Genomic DNA, 19,895 nt, shown 5'->3' on the forward strand with positions numbered 1-19,895 from the left:
TTACATAAAAAAGTTTTTAGAATGTTGAGAAGTAATTGAAAATAGAATGATGAATATGTGTTTAGACTGAGAGAATTTATTTCAATAAATCTTTCGAAATCCTTATCTTAAATGCTGTTAGTAAATTTGTGGGTTTTTTCTTTTTAAATTTGTTTTCCTGAGAGCATAGCTATTTGTTTTTCTTATAAAACAATAATAATAATAATAAGCAAACTCTCAAAAAAAAACACATAATACTGCAGCTCTTTACTCCCACCTCCCTTTCACCATCCAGAATTTGGTGTTCATCACTCCCATCCATATTTCTACAATTCCATAACATATGTGTGTATCCACAGACATTATATGGTATGACTTTAATGGTTCTAAACTTTACACAAATGGTGTTACATTGTATATATTCTCCTGTGACTTTCTTTCTCCCAGTCCCTTAATTGTGCAATTAAGCCATGTTGAGACATTTACTGTACTGCTAAATACTCCTACTATTACTACTAGTACTAATTCCATTGCTGCTGTTGCTATTAATAGATTTTATTTCTGGATCACACTGCCAATAATTGGTATGAAGACACCATCATTTATTTATTCGTTCTCCTGCTGATGGACATTGATGCGACTTTCACCTATTTGCTATTCCAAACAATGCTGCAGTGAGCATCACCTACATGCCTCCTTGTGCAAGAGTTTCTAGGGTAGATGCCTTAATGTGAAATTGCAGCATTATGGTGAATACGTATTCTCAACTTTACTAAATTTTTCCAAATTGATCAACTTACACTTTCCTCTCCCACCTTGGCAGTGTTGATCCATATTGTTTTTACCCACTGAGATGGTCTGACTTTTTAACTTTTACCAATATGTTAAGTGTGAATGGCACCTCACTGTGGTTTCCATTTGCACTAAGGTTAAACTCCTATTCCTCCATGAATTGCCTATCTATATTCTTATCCATTTCTATATTGTGTTATCTGTCTTTTTTTTGTTTGTTTTAGGAATCCTTTACATATTAAGTTCCAATTCTTTGTCCATCACCTGTACTGCAAATACTTCCTCCCAGTCTATAGATTATCATTTCCTCCATGCTATCTTTTTTAATTAATTAATTTATTTTTAATTGGAAGATGATTGCTTTACAATATTGTGTTGGTGTCTGTCATATATCAACATGAATCAGCCCTAGATAGATATGTCCCCTCCCTATTGAGCCTCCCTGTCACCTCCCACCCCATCCCACCTGCTAGGTTGTCACACAGCACCAGATTTGAGTTGCCTGAGTCATACAGCAAATTTCCACTGGCTATCTAATTTTACATATGGTAATATATATGTTTCAATGCTACTCTCTCAATTTATCCCATCCTCTCCTTCCCCCACTGTCTCCATGCTATCTTTTGTAATACAGACTTTTGAAAAAAAATCTAGTGAAATTTTCCAGTTTTTCATTTATGGTTTGAACTTATTTTGCCTTTTAAAATATACTTTCATACCCCAACATACAGAAATTTTAATTTTTCCTCCAAAAGAGTTAAAATTTTGCTTTAGACATCAAAGTCTAATTCCACTGGAGTAATCTCTTGTACATAATGAAATGTGGAGCTCTCATTCTAATTTTCCTCCTATGATTAACTATTTCCCCCAGAACCATGTCTCATATAGTCCATCCTTCTGCTGATCTGTATTTATAGCTCTTTATTCATTTAGCATGTTTTCTTACATGCATGGGCCTGTTCCTGTACTCTAATCTGTACTATTACTCCATTTGTCTATCTGTTTCTATTATTCCATTTGTCTATCTCTGTACTTAAATCACACTGTTTTAATTACTTAGTTTCATTACAATTTTGATATCTGATAAGGCATGTCTCCCTGCTAGTTCATCTTTAAAATTTCTCTTGGCTCTTCTTGGCCTTTTGCTCTTTTGTATTAAATTTAGAGTCAACTTACTAAATTCTGCAAAAAATAGAATTTTTAATTGTTTTTAATTGTATTCATATTTATTAATTCAAGATTTGTTATATTAACAATATTTATTAACCTTTTCTATTTACTCTGAAAGTGTGAAAGTGCTAGTCGCTTACTCATGTCTGACTCTTTGTGACCCCATGGACAGTGGAGCCCACCAGCCTCCTCTGTCCATGGAATTTTCCAGGCAAGAGTACTGGAGTGGGTAACCATTCCCTTCTCCACGGGATCTTCCCAAACCCAGGGATCAAACCCAGGTCTCCTGCATTGTAGGCAAATTCTTTACCATCTGAGCCACCATCTATTTACAAAATAATAATAAATCTTTCCATTTATTTAGGTCTTCTTTAATATTTTCACCTCAAAGATTTGATACATATTTTGTGATATTCAATAGAAAGCACTCAATGCTTTCTATTTCTTATTATTCTTGAAAATGATGTTTTTATTTTAAAAAATTACATTGACCAAACATTAGTATAAAGGAATGTGATTTTTGTATGTAGATGTAGTGTAGATGTACTGTAGTACTCAGTTGTGTCTGACCCTTTTCAACTCCATGGACTGTAGCCCACCAGGCTCCTCTGTCCGTGGGATTCTTTAAGCAAGAATACTGGAGTAGGTTGAGATTTTCTTCTCCAGGGGATCTTCCTGACCCAGGGATTGAACCCGAGTCTCCTGTCTCCTGCCTCCTTCACTGCAAGTAGATTCTTTACTTGCTGAGCCATCAGATTCTTGTATAAGAATCTTTTATCAAATAACTTTGATGAAATTTCACTATTACTTCCAGTATGTCTGTCAGTTCTCTTGGATTCTCTTTTTACAGAATTGTTTGGTCTACCATAATGAAAGCTTTTTTTTTTCTATCTTTATTTTCACCTCTTACTTTTTTTTAATCAATTGATTGATTGACTTACTGCAGTAGCCAGGATACCTGTTACTACGGCAACAAAATAATGGTAATGTGATAATCCCTGTTTGTTTCTTGAGTTAAAAAAAAATGTGTCTAACTTTTCTCCATTTTTAAGATTATTACCATTAGTTTTTGATATACAGATTTCATGAAATTAAGGAAATTTTCACTCACTCCTTCTTTCCTTAGTTTATTTTCTTATTTATTTTAGGTGTTGAACATTATCAAATGCATTTTCTACAACTATTGAAATAAACATGTGATCTTTCTCTTTTATTACATTGAAGTAATGAGCTACATTAATAGATTTCTCAGATGTTAGACTATTCTTGCAGTCTTGAGAGAAACTACTTTACCCTAATATATTTATTTATATATATACATATCTATATACATACATAGATACATATACACACCCTGCTGGATTTGATTAGCTAATAATTTACTTCTGATTTCTATGTTAATAAGTGAAAATGGGCCTATAACTTTCTTTGCTTTTCTTTCCTTATGCAATTTTTGAAACAAGTTTAAACCACTTTACGAAAAGAGTTGGGCATCTTTTTCTCCTGTTTTTTGAAACAACTTACATTAAACAGCATTATCTTGCTGTTTATCTATCTATGCCTTTACCTATGCAGTTGTCTAAGTCTGGAGCTTTTAGAGTGACTGAGGAAGATCTCCGATGACTATCACTGTAATTTCTTTAATGATTACTGGCCTGTTCAAGCTATTTTTTGTGACAATATTAATTTTATATTTTTCTCAGAAATTTACTTTTATAAACTCCAGATTTATCAGCATATAGTTGCTAGAAAATATTATCATATGAATGCTACAAAGGAAGCTGGGAAATTTAGTTTTTATTCTGGGTAATTATGTGTTCAGTTTAAAAATATGTTTTTTCAATGTATAAAAAACTGAGAACAAATGTTAGTAGACAATTTTCAGTCATTTCCACAGCTTCCCTGATTATCAACGTGCTCCAGGAGACAGGCTGATGCCAGGGCCTTAGTTCGTGCTTTCCTGGCATATCTAAGGGGCCAGAGTGAGGGCAGACCTTACCACCGGAGGTGCCCAGCTTGGAATTACCACTCTTACTTTTTCTCATCATCAGGCTATTGGGCCCCTGGGAAACCCCTGCTTATCTCTCCCACCCCAAGTCTTCTCTATTTTAAAATTCCTCTCTGTCACACTTTTCTGAGCCTCTGAGAATGATGGAGAGGAGAGACATTCAGGGGTTGGACCTCTGCCTGCCTCTGACCAGCTCTCTGTCCTTACCCCCACATACCAGTTCTATTCGCTTACGGCTTCCCATGAGCACTTCACTCAAGTCTTTCCTTTATTTATTTACTGTTTTCAGCTCTGAGGCCTCTCCAGGATTAGGTTTGGAGGAGGAGGCTAGCAGTTCAAGCATGAGAAGTGCTTTGTTTACGTTCTAATTTGGGGGCCCAGAGGCCTCAGAGGAGGTCGTTGAGGTCTCTCTGTGAGGACAGGTACATGATGTTATCAGAGATGTTTCCCCTCCCTAAAGGAAATAAGAAATAAACCAATGGCCACAAAGGGAGGTGTAAAAGGACATGATGCTGAGATGCAGTTTCTGGGAAGAGCCTGGACCCAGGTTGCTTCTCCTACAGGCTGAGCCCAAACGTTGCAGGGTTGATGAGAACTTTCTGATGAGTTTGGGGGCCTCCAGAACGAGGAGTTTTGTACTTGACTTCCCTAAGGAAACTGAGAGAAGGGCCCTAGACAAGCCTCAAGTCCAACCTGACTCAAGGCAATGAAACAGCAATGCTGAGTGTCATGTCCAGGTAAGTTGCCTTGACAGTAGCCCCACAGAGGCCCATGCACACTCAGGTAACACAGAAGAGCTTCTGGAACTGGTATTCGAACTGAAGAACACAGAGGTGGTTTGAGAGAAGGCTACAGATAGAAAACAGCTCATAACTGGGACAAAGAGGAAGTAGTGTGTATGGAACTTGCTGACTACAAGCCAAGATGGAGCTGTGGAGCTGTAGACACCAGCAAGGGAACTGAGTGAACACAGAACAAGGTCAAGGCCAGAGAGAAGAGGCCAGCAAGGGCAGAGGCTGACCAGTTCACAGGCATTCCCTCCCTTGGAACACTGTGTAGCCTCTGGAGTCTCAGGCCACCTCCAGGGAGCAGGAAGATGGAGAATGTCAAATGAATAGGAAAATTAGACATAACAGATTATTTTAAACTGGAAGGAACTAAATTAAACTGAACTGGCAAGTTTAAGTTTTCCACCATTAGCAAAGACTGAATTGCAATTGCAATGCAGGAGACCCAATTCGATCCCTGGGTCGGGAAGATCTCCTGGAGAAGGACATGGTAACCAATCCAGTATTCTTGCCTGGAGAATCCCATGGACAGAGGAGCCTGGCAGGCTACAGTTCATGGGGTTGCACAGAGCTGACCACAACTGAGTGACTTTCATTTTCACAGAGATATAAGGAAAGCTCCCCCATTTCCATTTTTTTTTTTTTGCATACCCAAAGCAAAACAATGAATATCACATATGAGACAACCCTCACTTTGATTTTTATCTTATTAGTTTAAACTTTTTATACCATTTAAACCTTCCCATTCTGTTTTGCTCAGTTAATTAATCACTAAACATTACTTTCTTTTTAAGCTTTTCTGTCTTTCCCCCTATATCTTCTATTTTATTATTGATTCACCTTTATTTCCCCTTATTGTTTATTAAAATCTCATTTACTTATATTATTAGAGTTATATATATTTGCAATGAGTAGCAAATACTATTGATATATAGATCTATAGGGTAATCTCTTCAACCCACCAATTCAACAGTTTTAAAAATTAAATAGTATAAACATATTTAAAATGAAAAATAAGCCAGACAACTTAAGATAGATCTTATAGCTTACCTAGCAAATAAAATAGTTTGACCTTTTATATTTTCATGGCCAAACTTTAAAGTACAGCAGCAGCATCTGATACCTGGAAGTTAATTTTTACATATTGATATGTAATACATTTTATAGAAAAGAGGGTATCTGTTATGATCTAAAATTTAGATATTAGGGATCTTTTTTTTTTAATTTGCAAAATACCAGATCAGTGAGGTCACAATCAGCTGGTTAGTTCCAATAAGCTGGTGAGTCAGAACAGCCTCCTCTTGCAATCATAGTTGACAGCTTAAGTGAACAAACCCAGTTTTCTAGAGCCCGCCTTGCAACAAGTGTGTTATCAAGCATTCATCTCTCAACACTCTTTGAAACTCTCAGTGCAAACTTTCAATATTAAAGGAAGCTCTTTGCCCTCTTAGTAAACAGATTTAGAGGAAGCCGCAAACTCATGATAAGAAGCAGAGTAATTATAGATTTAACTTACATTTTATGGCCAATCATACTGTAAATGTTTACCATCTTCCTTAGCTACCTAAATAAATTGCTAATCCAGTGCTTTCAATGGTTTCAACTTACAAAGGCATTTGTATCAATGGCTTCTTAAAGTTTTCCTACAAGTTCTTGCTTCAAAACAATCTGACCTCTGAGTTTAACTTTATATTAAGGTTGAATCAAAAACAGTGAGGGGGATAATTTAGTTCCACATATACAGTTTAAAATAGTTTACCCATACAATATTAATTTCATCTGTGTGTCTCTAAATCAAAGCACAGACTTCACAAGATCATGAGTATTTTACTCTGTCCCTGTTATTATACTCAGGGGCATAATGTTATGGTTAAGAATACTCAAACATTGCTATTTTAATTCTCTCATCTCTAATGTTCTTGAGAACCAGAAATTTTGGTATAGACAAAAGGAGACTCAAATGTAACAAAGTGAAGAAATTAAGTAAAAACCCTAGAGTCTTGAATTTGAATCAGAAGTGAGCTCAGTGGTAACGTGGTGGCTCAGTGGTAAAGAATCTGCTTGCCAATGAAGGAGACATGGGTTCTATCCCTGGGTCACGAAGATCCCCTGGAGAAGGAAATGCCAACCCACTCCAGTATTTAGCCTGGAAAATTCCATGGACCGAGGAGCCTGGTGGGCTACAGTCAATGGGCTTGCAAAAGAGTTGGACATGACTGAGCACACAGCACATATCATTATGAATTCATGAAGTAATTTTTCTTTGTAAGAGGATGTCCCAAAAGTTTTAGGGCAATTTTAAGCCTTAAAATTTCAAAAGTATAAATGTTACAGATACACAAATCTTGCCATTTAGAAGTTTAATTATTTAAATGTATTTATATTTATTTACTTTTGTGAATTTTGATTAATCAATTTGCCATCTTCAATAAGAGGGACTCCTGATGAAAGAACAAAGTACCACATGTGGCCTTGTCTCAGCATCTAAACCTATGTCCAAGTCAGATCAAGCTCTGGATCTAGCAATCAGTTTGCACGAAATACAGGGACAGAGGGAGGGACATGCTAAGCTCCACTGTGAGTATGCAAGCAGCAAAGTCTAGATATGGAAAACTGCATGTCAAGGGGCCTGGGTTCTTCAAAGATAAATGTCAGGAAAAGAACAGGACAGAAGGAAAATCTATAGATTATATGAGACTTTAAAAAAATAAACTTCAAAAATGAGTAAGTCTTTATTTATAGAGGCTAGGGATGCACACAAAACTGAGAAAACTATAAAGACAAGCAAGTGATTATTATAAAAGTCAGGATGATGCAGCCATTATGGAAAACACTATGGAGGTTCCTCAAAAAATTAAAAACTGAGTTGCGATATGATCCAACAATCCCACTCCTGTGCATATACCCAGAAAAAAAACTATAATCTGAAAAGACATAGGCACTCCTATGTTCATAGCAGAACTATTTACAATAGCCAAGACATGGAAAGAATCTAAATATCCATGGGCAGATGAACAGACATACACACACACACACACACACACACACACACACACACACACACTAAAATATTACTCAGTCATAAAAAAGAATGAAATAATGCCATTGGCAGCAATGTGGATGAACCCAGAGATTATCATACTAAGCAAAGTCAGTCAGAAAAAGAAAGACAAATACCATATGATACCACTTATATATAGAATCTAAAATATGAGAAAAATGAATGTAACTATGAAACAGAAACACACTCACAGACATAGAGAACAGACGAATGATTGCCAAGGAAGAAGGGGAGTTGGGGAGGGAAGGGCTGGGAGTTTGGGATCCGTAGATGCCAACTATTACATATAGGATGGGTAACAATAAGGTCCTACTGCATAGCACAGGGAACTATAGTGATATTTTATCAGCGATAAACTATAATGGAAAACAATATGAAAAAGACTATATGCTTGTATAACTGAATCACTGTGCTATACAGCAGAAATTAATACAACACTGTAAATCAACTATACTTCAATAAAATTAGGAAAAAAAAGTCAGGATACAGTTACCTATGGTGGGAGACAGGGCTTGTGATTAGATGGGGCACTCAGGGGGCTCTGTGGGTGGCTGAAAAGTTCTTGACCTGCTTGTTGGTTACCAGGATATTTATCTTATAATAATTAAGTCATGCATTTATTTTGTGTTATGTATCTGTATTTTATTTTATAACAAAAATAATATAGTAAATATTAAAATAATTTTAAAATATAAATTCAAAAAGAGAAGAATACTCATGTGTAGAATCTGTCTTGTAGGTTCTATTCACACAACTTTTAAAATTTTATCTTGTTTTCAGCTTTGTGCTTTTCTTTAGCTTTTTTAATTTACATATAGTTTAATTTATTCTTTTCAGTTTTGAGTTCTCTGAGTTTTGACAAATGCCTAGACTTGTGTAACTGTGGCCTGGATCAAGTCAGAACACTTTCATTGCCTCCAAAATTCCCTTGTGTTGGACTTTGTAGTCAACCCTCCCCCACTCCGTCCCCGGCAACCATTGATCTTTCTATTTTGACAGTATTGCCTTTTCCAGAATGTAATATAAATGGAATAACCCAGTGAATAGCCTTTAAATCTGGCTTTCTTCCCTGGAAATGCACTTGAGATGCATTCATATTGTTGCAAGTATCAATAAGTACCCCTCTTTATTGTAGAGAAGTATTTATCCTACTTTTATTGCTGAGTAAAATGTTTATCAGTTCGTTAGTTGAAAGACTTTGGCTTGTTTCCAGTTGTTGGTGATTATCAATAAAGCTACTCTAACCATTCACATATAGGCTTTCATATGAATATATTTTTTTCATTTCTTTTGAGTAAATTTTAGTAATTTTTCCAAAAATTGCATGGTTTTTACATTTTTATCCTTTAGTCTGTTGGGTGAAATGCAGAGAGCTCAGACATAAAGAGGGTAGCTGTGAACATAGTTCAGGCCACACAGAAGAGGAAATTCGTTTATTTTCCCCTTCACTCTGTCCTGTGGCAACCTTTTTAAGCTCTCCATAATTGACCTCTGATTTCCTTTAGTATTAAACCCCTTATCTCTTCTAGAAACAGAAAACTATGACATATATTTTTAAATTCAGCCATGGCTAGAAATTGTAGTTGAATCCAAAGGATATGTTTGGAGTTTACTGGAAAACTTCAAGAAATTAGACCTTGTGGACAGCTGCTTTGAATAGACAAGACTGAACCAGACATTGGGTCTTATTCAATAACAGTAAAAACTGGAGAATGTTTAGAAAACTCTTACTTTGAAAAAATTGTGAATGTAAATATTAAACGACATTAGGGTAGTGACTCCATATTGTCAGACAACCCTAACCTCGTGGCTAAAAGCTAAATTTAGTTATCAGTTATGGAAACATTAAATTTACTCATTATATGTTCATTATAGGAAATTAAATTTGTTAATTTAGTTCAGTAATACAAAAAAATTTTGTAGCATATTAAGTTAAATAAACTGCTATAAGAAAGTGACCCAGATATGCAGTGACTCAAATGAGAGAAACTTATTTTTCTCTGGTAATAGTCCAGGGGTAGGCAGACAGTCTAGGCAAATAAGAGACTCCATTCCATGGGGTCATCCAAGTATTCAGTCTCCTTTTCTCTTGTTGATTCATAATCACAAAGAACAGGAGCTAGTAAGCTTTTCAGTCTGCCATTATAGCATGAAAGCAGCCATTGACAATATGTTAAAGAGTGGGTATGGCATTATTCCAATAAAACTTCAGTCACAAGAACAGATGGCAGGCCACATTTGGCCCACAGGTTACAGTTTGATGACTCTTGTCCCAGAGTGAAGTCTTCGTGATAGAAGCTCCATTCATGCTCTGGTTTGTGGGAAGGGATAAAGAGACAATGAAAGGTAAAACATTACTTACAAGAGGACACATGATTTCTGCTAACATTCCCCTGACTGAAACTTACTAGTCACATGGCTACATCTATCTAGTTCCAATAGAGGCCTGAGAATGTCTCTACCTGGCAGTCATGTACCTAGGTTAAAAAGTGGGGGTCTGATTATAAGAAAGAAGAGAGTGGATATCGGGAAACAGTTATTCACCTCTGCCACACACCTCAAGTTTTAACACTAGCACTGTGGTCTTTAATGATTTATAGCTTCGCTGAATTATTCTGGAACTTAAGTCTGTGATTGTCTTTGCATATTAGTCAGAGGTATTCAAGAACCTCCCTCTCTTCATTTTCTCTCTATCAGCATCAACAAAGTCAGAATCCCAATCAAGTCAGGATCTGAGCAGATACTGAAAGACTCAGAGAAGTGGTCTATATGGAAAGCACAGAGAAGATGTGCAGAGATAAGAGACCAGAGCTCCAGTAAGGGACAGAGAAAGATGGAGCAGGCTTGTGACTCTCCAGTTGCCATGAGGCCTGGGCGCTTCCCGCTTTGAGTTCTGTGCATCTTCCTTGATCTCCCTTTGTGCTTGAGTCTCCTTGGGTGTGTGACAGGTAAAGTGTCTGAAAAACTGAATGTCTAAAAACAGTTTTTATTCTATACTCATACTTGATTAATAGTTTGGGGATGAAATTCATTTCCCTTCTGAACGTGAAGACATTACTCCATTTTCATCTAATTTCCAGTGTTGAAGTCAAGAAGTCAAAAGCTTTGGCTTCACTCTTAGTGATCTAAAACTCCACTGGAGGGAGGGATGCTCAAGTGGGAAGGGACATGGGTAAACCTATGGCTGATTCATGCTGATATTCACTAGAAACCAATGCAATACTGTAAAGCAATTATCCTTCAATTAAAAATACATAAATTTTTTAAAATAATAAAAAAAATAAATAAAACTCCACAAGAATATGCCTTGATATGATCTTTTTTTCAACTGTTTTGCAGGGTTCTCAGTGAACTCTTCAAATTTGAAAACTTTTATCCTTCAGTTCTAGAAAAGTGCCTTGATTTTTTCTCTGATGGTTACTCCCCTTCCATTTTTCTCTTGTTCTCTCTTGGTCCACCATCTATTAGACTGATGTTGGACTCCTGAGTTGATATCTTATTTTATTTTATTTTCTCTTCTCTGGTCTATCTCTGCATCTTTTTGCTCCACTTAAAATTTAAAGTTGATGGTATCCAATCCTTTAAAATGTATTTGCTATTTTATTTTTAATTTCTATAAAAGCTCTTTTGTTATTTCTGAATATTCCATCTTTATATAAATCTCAATAATTTATTATGGATAGCATATCTTCTCTGATCTAAAGTTTTCTGCTGCTGCATGGCCTCTGCTTCCTCTGAGAGGCTTCTCCTTGATTATTTTGTTCTCTGTCTTAGGTGTTGGAGGACATCTTCAAATATCTGGATGTCCCATGGATTTCCATTTATATTTAAGAGTAGGGCAATTTAAAGGAGTGATTGAAAGCTCTGTGTGCATAGGTGGGGTTTGCCTGATGGGGAAGAGAGTGCTGCTTTCATCTCAGAGGATCACAATGCATCAGTGCTTAGAGATCTTTCTTTTCTCTTGAGTCTGTACAAGAATGAGATTTTGAGTTGTGTTTTAGAAACGAATATCTTGTAAACTCTGCTCTATTTTCTACTAACACAGTGACAAGGAGGAAATATCTAGGGAATTTATATGGCTCTTTATGCTGGTAAAGTTAACTGTGCAAGACAAGCATGATTCTAATCAATGGTCTACTTATAAGAAAAAGGTGCAGAAAAATCAAGCCTCCATGAGGAATAAAGTTTACAACTTAAGCGAACAAACACGATTCTCTCTTGCAAATAGAATTTTCTACAGTCTATGTACCATCAAGATTATAAATTACAACTACTACTGTATTTAAAAGTTAAATATCATGGAGACTCTCTGCCCTTAGTAACTAAATATGTAAGAAGATGTGTAATTATACTTTAAGGAGTCAAAGTATGTGTAAACTAAAAAGATAAACTTAAAGAGAACTTTGCCTCTCTGACTCAAAAATTGTGTCCACTGTATTCTTGCTACACTCAGAATATAAGAATCCCTTAATTATCAATATTTCATTAATCTGAAGCAAATAACTCTGAATCTGAAATACTTTGTTTCAACCAAGTTCTTTCTCCATGTTTCTTACTACATACATTTTACACCTTATAACCTATTATTTTCTTTTAATTTTATGCATAGCTAGATTAAAGTATTTTCAAGTTAATATATTTTCAGAAACCACTCTTTTCTCCAGAAAGACTTCCAATCTCCTGCCTGGTGAGGGTGGGGATATGGGAAGAGGAGACAAGAGGTAATAAATCTGACCACCAACTTTTGTGGCACTAAAAAGAGAAAGATAATCGGAAGAGATCACACCATTCAGTGCACAACCTTTCCCTTAAGCCTCCTGGTTTCAGAAGGTACCTCATTCTCACTTGGTTTTATAATTGAGTCAATGTCATTCTAGTAGAGATTGGGAAGAGAGCAAAAGAAGTCTGTGTTCAGCTTAACATATTTAATTGGTAACCCTAACAGATTTCTTTGAAAATAGGATATACCTTATTAATTATTTTTGGAAATAAAAAAACAGATTTCTTGGTTTACTGTTCATGCTGTCAAGAAAACTGCAGTGCCCCAATTATAGAGTGCTGAACTTACTTCCCATGACAGAGACTGTTAGTTCTGACTCAGCATCTATTCTCCTTTTTTTCTTAAAAACTCTAAATTTTTTGTTTTATTGAGATATAACTGACATCTAACACTGAATAAGTTTATGGTGTACAGCATCATAAGTTGATATCCATATACTATGAAATGATTACCACAATAAGTTTAGTTAACATCCATCACCTCATATAGTTACAATCTTTTTCCTTATGATGAGAGCTTTTAAGATCTATTCAACAGTACGTGATCCTAGAACTCAAAATTCTCCAAGCTAGGCTTCAATAGTAGGTGAACCAAGAACTTCCAGACATTTAAGCTGGATTTAGAAAAGGCAGAGGAACCAGAGATCAAATTGCCAACATTTGTTGGATCATAGAAAAAGCAAGAGAATTCCAAAAAAACATCTACTTCAGCTTCACTGACTACACTAAAGTCTTTGACTGTGTGGATCACAACAAACAGTGAAAAATTCTTCAAGAGATGGGAATACTAGACCACCTTACCTGCCTCCTGAGAAGTTTGTATGCAGGTCAAGAAGCAACAGTTAGAATTGGACATGGAACAATGGGCTGGCTCCAAATTGGGAAAGGAATACATCAAGGTTGTATATTGTCAACCTGCTTATTTAACTTATATGCAGAGTACATCATGCAAAATACCAGGCTGAATGAAGCACAAGCTGGAATCAAGATCACCAGGAGAAATATCAATAACCTCAGATATGCAGATGACACCACCCTTATGGCAGAAAGCAAAGAAGAACTAAAGAGCCTCTTGATGAAGGTGAAAGAGGAGAGTGAAAAAGTTGACTTAAAACTCAACATTCAGAAAACTAAGATCATGGCATCCAGTCCCATCACTTCATGGCAAATAGATGGGGAAACAATGGAAACAGTGGCAGACTTTATTGTTTTGGGCTCCAAAATCACTGCAGCCATGAAATTAAAAGGTGCTTGCTCCTTGGAAGAAAAGCTATGACCAACCTAGACAACATATTAAAAAGCAGAGACATTACTTTATCAACAAAGGTCCATCTAGTCAAGATATGGTTTTTCCAGTAGTCATGTATGGATGTGAGAGTTGGACCATAAAGAAAGCTGAGTGCTGGGGACTTCCCTGGTGGTCCAGTGGTTAAGAATCCACCTTCCAATGCAAAGGATGCAGGTTCGATCCCTGGTCAAGGAACTAAGATCCCACATGCTGCGGGGCAACTAAGCCCCTGAGCCACAACGAAGATCCGAAGTATCGCAACTCAGACCCAACATAGCCAAATAAATAAATAAGTAGTTAAAAAAAAAAAAAAAAGAAAGCTGAGTGCTGAAGAATTGATGCTTCTGAACTGTGGTGTTGGAGAAGTCTCTTGAGAGTCCCTTGGACTGCAAGGAGTCCATCCTAAAGGAAATCAGTTGTGAATATTCATTGGAAGGACTGATGCTGAAGCTGAAACTCCAATACTTTGGCCACCTGATGCGAAGAACTGACTCATTTGAAAAGACTCTGATGCTGGGAAATATTGAAGAAAGGGGGAGAAGGGGACAACAGAAGATGTGATGGATGGATGGCATCACCAACTCAATGGACATGAGTTTAAGCAAGCTCTGGGAGTTGCTGATGGACAGGGAAGCCTGGTGTGCTGCAGTCCAAGGGGTCACAAAGAGTCAGACATGACTGAGCAACTGAATTGAACTGATTCAATTAGCAACTGTCAAATACACCATACAGCAAGGATAATTATAAGTCATCATATTGTACATTACATTCCCAGTACTTATTTATTTTATAGCTGGAAGTTTGTACAAGCACTCTAATTTTAATTGGGTGCTCACCATAAAGCTAAAAAATGGCATTTCCCTATTTCCTTTATAGTGTATTCATTCAACCATGTGAATAAGTTCCGGCCAATGAAAAGTAAACAGAAGTGATATATGGAATTTCTGGAATGCCTCCTTAAAATGAATAAAGCTTAAATTATTAGAGAAATCAAAACTGAAAGTCAAAATCAAATCAAAACTACAATGAGGTATCACATATCTGACCTCACACCGGTCAGAACAGCCATCATTAAAAACTCTACAAATAACAAATGCTGGAGAGGATGTGGAAAAGAGGGATCTCTCGTACACTACAGGTGGGAATGTAAGTTGGTGCATCAGTATGGAAAACAGTATAGAGGTTCCTCAGAAAACTAACAAAAGAATTACCATATGACCCAGCAATCCCACTCCTGAGCATATATCCAGACAAAATTCTAATTGAAAAAGATACATGCACTCCTGTGTCCATACCAGCATTATTGTTAACAGCCAAGACATGGAAACTACCCAAATGTCCATCAACAGATGAATGGATCAAGAAGACATGGTACATACATACTATGGACTACTACTCAGTCATAAAAAATAATGAAATAATCCCATTTGCAGCAATACAGATGCAGAGAGTATCATACTAAGTGAAATAAGTCAGAAAGAAAAAGACAAATACCATATGATATCACAGATATGTGGAGTCTAAAATATGACACAAATGAGCCTATCTACAAACAGAAACAGACTCACAGACATAGAGAACAGACTTGTGGTTGCCAAGGGAGAGGGGGTTGGGGGAAGGATGGAGTCAGAGGTTGGAGTTACCAGATGCAAGCTAATATATACAGGATGGATAAACAACAAGGTCCCATTGCATAGCACAGAGAACTATAGTCAATATCCTATGATAAACCATAACAGAAAATAATACAAAAAATAATAAATATATATAACTGAGTTATATATATAATATTATATATAATATATATAATATATAAATATATATAACTTTAATATATAAAATAATATTAAAAAGAACATATAGATATACATACATACATATATATATAACTGAATCACTTTGCAGTACAGCAGAAATTAACACATTATAAATCAAGTATGTTTCAATTTAAAAAAAAATAAAGAAAGCTTACCCTTCTTCTTTCCTTCCTTCATCAGATGAGACATTAGACCACCTGAAGACAAAAGCCACATCCTAGGATTAGTGGACCAAACATCTTGAAGGATGCTAGGTCCAAGGCATCTTCTTAAGTAAAGCATGCAGTTGAGAGAGTTCTCTGACTTACTTGGGTCCTGACTAAAAATCTTCATTAATTTCTAAAACCCTTGCTTTATCATTTCCAATAGTCCATACTTATTTTTCAGGCTGCCTCTTACAGAGATCTAATGCCCTTCTCAGCTGTAGCTTGTTCTTTTGTCCTGGACAATTCTCTAAAGATCTACCTTTCTGCAGACAACTTAATCTAGTAATATTAGACCCCAAGTACAACTCAGTCATATTGTGCTCAGGTCAGATGGGTTAGGCCCACAAGTGCTGCCATTCAAACATCTACTCCAAACCCATCAAACCATGAGCTGTACCTACTGGCTTTTTCTTTATTCAGTATACACTAGACTGTGCCTTGCAATGACTCAGATTCTTCTCCAAGAATATAGGAAACACTTTTAGCTATCCACCAACAGCTATTCCCTCTTCATTCTTAATAACGCAATCTCAACTTTCTTTATGAGGTACATTGGTTTCCTATTGCTACTGTAAAAAATTACCACAAATTTAGTGCCTTAAAACAACAAGAATTTATTCTTCTATGATTTGGAGGTCAGAGGTCTAAATGGGTCAATAATCCTTCTGGAGACTCCAGGGCAGAATCCATTTCCTCATCTTCTCTAACTTCTAGAAGTTGCCAGTATTCCTTGGTTTGTGGACCCACAGCACTGTGATTTCTTTTTCAATCATCTCCTTCTCTGACTTCAGTCCTCCTGCCTCTACCTCATAAGGACCTCTGTGGTTATACTGGGCCCCCTAGATAAACTAGGCTACTCTCCCCATATCAAGATCTTTAACTTAATCTCATATGCAATGTCCCCTTTCCCATGTAAGGTAACATATTTAAAGGTTCCAGGATCTAGGACATAAACATCTTTGAGAAAAAAAAAAAATCTTTGGAGGGCCTTTATCCTGCCTATCAAGGAGGCAATGAACCCAGTCCCTGAGGATAAATCATGATTTGTTTAAACTAGTTATAACAATCCTATTTGTATCCCTTTGACAGTAATGGGTCGGTAAGGGGAGGATGCTGTAAGGCTGATGAGTTGTAGGAAGAAGCCTGGGTATCTGGACAAGATTTTCCTCCCAATAGAAAAGGTGCAAAAGGAGAGAGTCCCGTTTTTCTGGTCACCTTTTTCTTATCTTTTGGATGTTATTATATGTGGACATGATGTGCTAAGTCACTTCAGTTGTATCCGACTCTTTGCAACCCCATGGATCGTAGCCCACCAGGCTCCTCTGTCCATGGAATTCTCTAGGCAAGAATACTGGAGTGGGTTGCCATTTCCTCCTCTAGGGATCTTCCCAACCCAGGGATTGAACCCGTGTCTCTTAAGTCTCCTGTATTTGCAGGAGGGTTCTTTGCCACTAGCATCACCTGGGAAGCCAAAGCTACTACAAATACCTTGTGACATTTTAAAGGCCAAAACAACTGTAGAGATGCTGACTTAATAGCCTGATACTGTTAGGCCAGTATCTAACCTTGGAATCACTTACCCTTAGAGTTCCTATTAAATGAAATACTTAAATGTTTTTAGGTTAAGCTACTATTAGTAGGATATTTTGTTATTTGCAGCTGAAGTAATTCTAATTAATACATAACTCTTAACGGACTTGAATTGCATATCACTTGGACTCTGTTACTTGCCTGTAAGAATACTGACTCTTAGAAAATAGCTTCCAGCCATACAGGAAATGGGCTATTAGCCCATTTTTAGAGGGCAACATGCTGCCAGCTATGCTGAAATACTGACTAACACATCCCCAGTGCCTACTGTGCTCTCTGGCTCATGACTGCAAATAAGATTTTTTTCAATGAATTTCTTAAAACTTAGAGGAACAAGAATGCTACACTGGAGTAATATAGCTCAGAGAAAGTGAACTCTGGGACCTAAAGTCTTATTTTGAGGCAAATAGAATTTTATACTGTTTCAAGCTAATTTGTTCAAAAGTTCTCTCGTTGATGCTTCACCCCTTTGCACTACACATTCCATTACCCTCTTAAAAAGAAGGACTCTACATAACTTTATATATATATTCTATATCTTTCATTTTCTAAAAATTGCCACTGGGAAAATGGACATTGTAGTTCACTTGACCATTATGTTGCACACGTATGAAAAAAAATCATCTGACTTAATTTTTCTATTGAATTGATCTGCTTAAGGTACCATGTGCAATACCCTTCACTCAACTCACCCAACAGAACTGAAATTCAATCCACACTATATTTGGCATTTTAAATCCAAGGCACTTAGAAACCTCTCCACATCCACAGGGAAAAGCAAGGGTCAGACAAGCTATGTATAGAGACTCATTTAGCCAAGGCCGGAGAAAGAATCGTTCCACATCCATCTCTGAGAGTGTAGGTCCCCAAGGATTGATCAAGATGGTGTTTCCCTTCTTAGGCAGCTTCCGACAGGACTTCTTTCATTCCTTTAAAGTTTTGTCAGTTCAGAGAATTTAACTCTCCTAAGCTTCCAGGGACATCAATTGAGTTCATGAACGAAAAACTGGGGCTCGTTCAGACCTATCTTTTCTGAAGAACTGTGGGGTTAAGCATTTCATTTGCTCCCCTTTACATCCTTGCCCCCAGAAAGTTAGGCAGGGCCACGTGGCTTGCTTTGACCAGTGAAATGCAAACAGATCAGTTACATCACTTCCGGGACAAAGCATTTAATTGTAAGTATTCATACCACACAGTCTGCTCTTCTCTGCCTCCATCATCGGCATGGCACGTGTTGAGAGGAAGCCTCTTTCAGCGCTAGCCTGTGTCCTCTAAGTGACTGTAACAAGCAGAGCCCTCCTATCAAGCCACAGCAGACACACAGGGTAATAGAGAAATAAACCATTGTTCTTTTAAGTCACTGATTTTTTTTTTTTTAACTCCATTACAAGCTCATTCATTCTAATAGAGGAAATTAGGGACTACTGTGTGTGAGAAAAGGCAAAATGAGGGCTTTTGTGGATGAGGGACTAAAGAGAGAAGTGGCAGGCTGAGGGGGAGGCTGTGGAGAGGTTAATGAGTAAGTCCCGGTCGGTCCGTACCAGTGCCACATAGGCAGTTAGTGTCCAGAGAGTGCTGGGGCCAAAGCAGGACACTTGTATGAGAACCAGTCTTGTGCCCAAGAAATGAGTAGAACCAGAGAACTGACCTAATCCAAGGAAGCTTCCCCAAATTGTCACTAATAGCTCCGAATGCTCTGGAACAGTCATAGAAAGTTGAGTTTACAATCTGCATTAGTCCAAGTCTCAAAGAAGCACACAGTAAATTGAGATTAAGGGAGGCAAGAAGTTTGTTTTAAGGAATTAAAACAGGCAACACCAGTGGAGAAAAATGAGGGGGGCCGGGGGAGAAGAGGCAGGGAGGACAATCAAACTACAATAAGTTCAGACTTCTTCAAAGGAGAGAGAGAAGGGAGGGAGGTATGAAACATTGTACACTTCCCAGGAAAGTTGTAGCAAGACTGATGGAGACTCCTCAGTCAAAATCACCCTTCAGAGGAGCTGTGTTTCCATGTCTTAAATCCCCTGCCACACGTAGCCTTGGCTGGGAGCAGTCCCTGGAAAATAGGGCCTGATGCTGTGGCGACTAGCAAGGGCTAAACCCTGCTTCCAAGGAGGAGGTCCGAGTGGAGAATTTTCCCAACCCCCACATAGCTGCCACATCATATTTTATACAGCTTATAAAAGTCTAACAGGGAAGAAGGCCAATGATTCCACATAACACGTAGAACATTATTTCTTGGTGATAATGCTACTGCTAAGTCACTTCAGTCGTGTCCGACTCTGTGCGACCCCACAGACGGCAGCCCACCAGGCTCCCCCGTCCCTGGGATTCTCCAGGCAAGAACACTGGAGTGGGTTGCCATTTCCTTCTCCGATGCATGAAAGGGAAAAGTGAAAGTGAAGTCGCTCAGTCCT

The 19,895-nt window shown here is 37.3% G+C and overlaps 1 long non-coding RNA gene across 1 annotated transcript in view; it reads right to left on the minus strand.

Moving 5' to 3' along the window:
• Positions 1-19,895, minus strand: part of LOC145512819 (uncharacterized) — a 177,793-nt gene that overhangs the window by 120,860 nt on the left and 37,038 nt on the right. The window contains exon 3 of the long non-coding RNA XR_014058828.1: positions 15,838-15,879. This is a non-coding gene — a long non-coding RNA (uncharacterized LOC145512819). The remainder of the gene's footprint in view (positions 1-15,837; positions 15,880-19,895) is intronic.

Source organism: Giraffa tippelskirchi, chromosome 7 (genome assembly GCF_054371585.1).
Source record: "Giraffa tippelskirchi isolate mGirTip1 chromosome 7, T2T-mGirTip1v1.2.pri, whole genome shotgun sequence".
NCBI classification, from domain to species: Eukaryota; Metazoa; Chordata; class Mammalia; order Artiodactyla; family Giraffidae; genus Giraffa; species Giraffa tippelskirchi.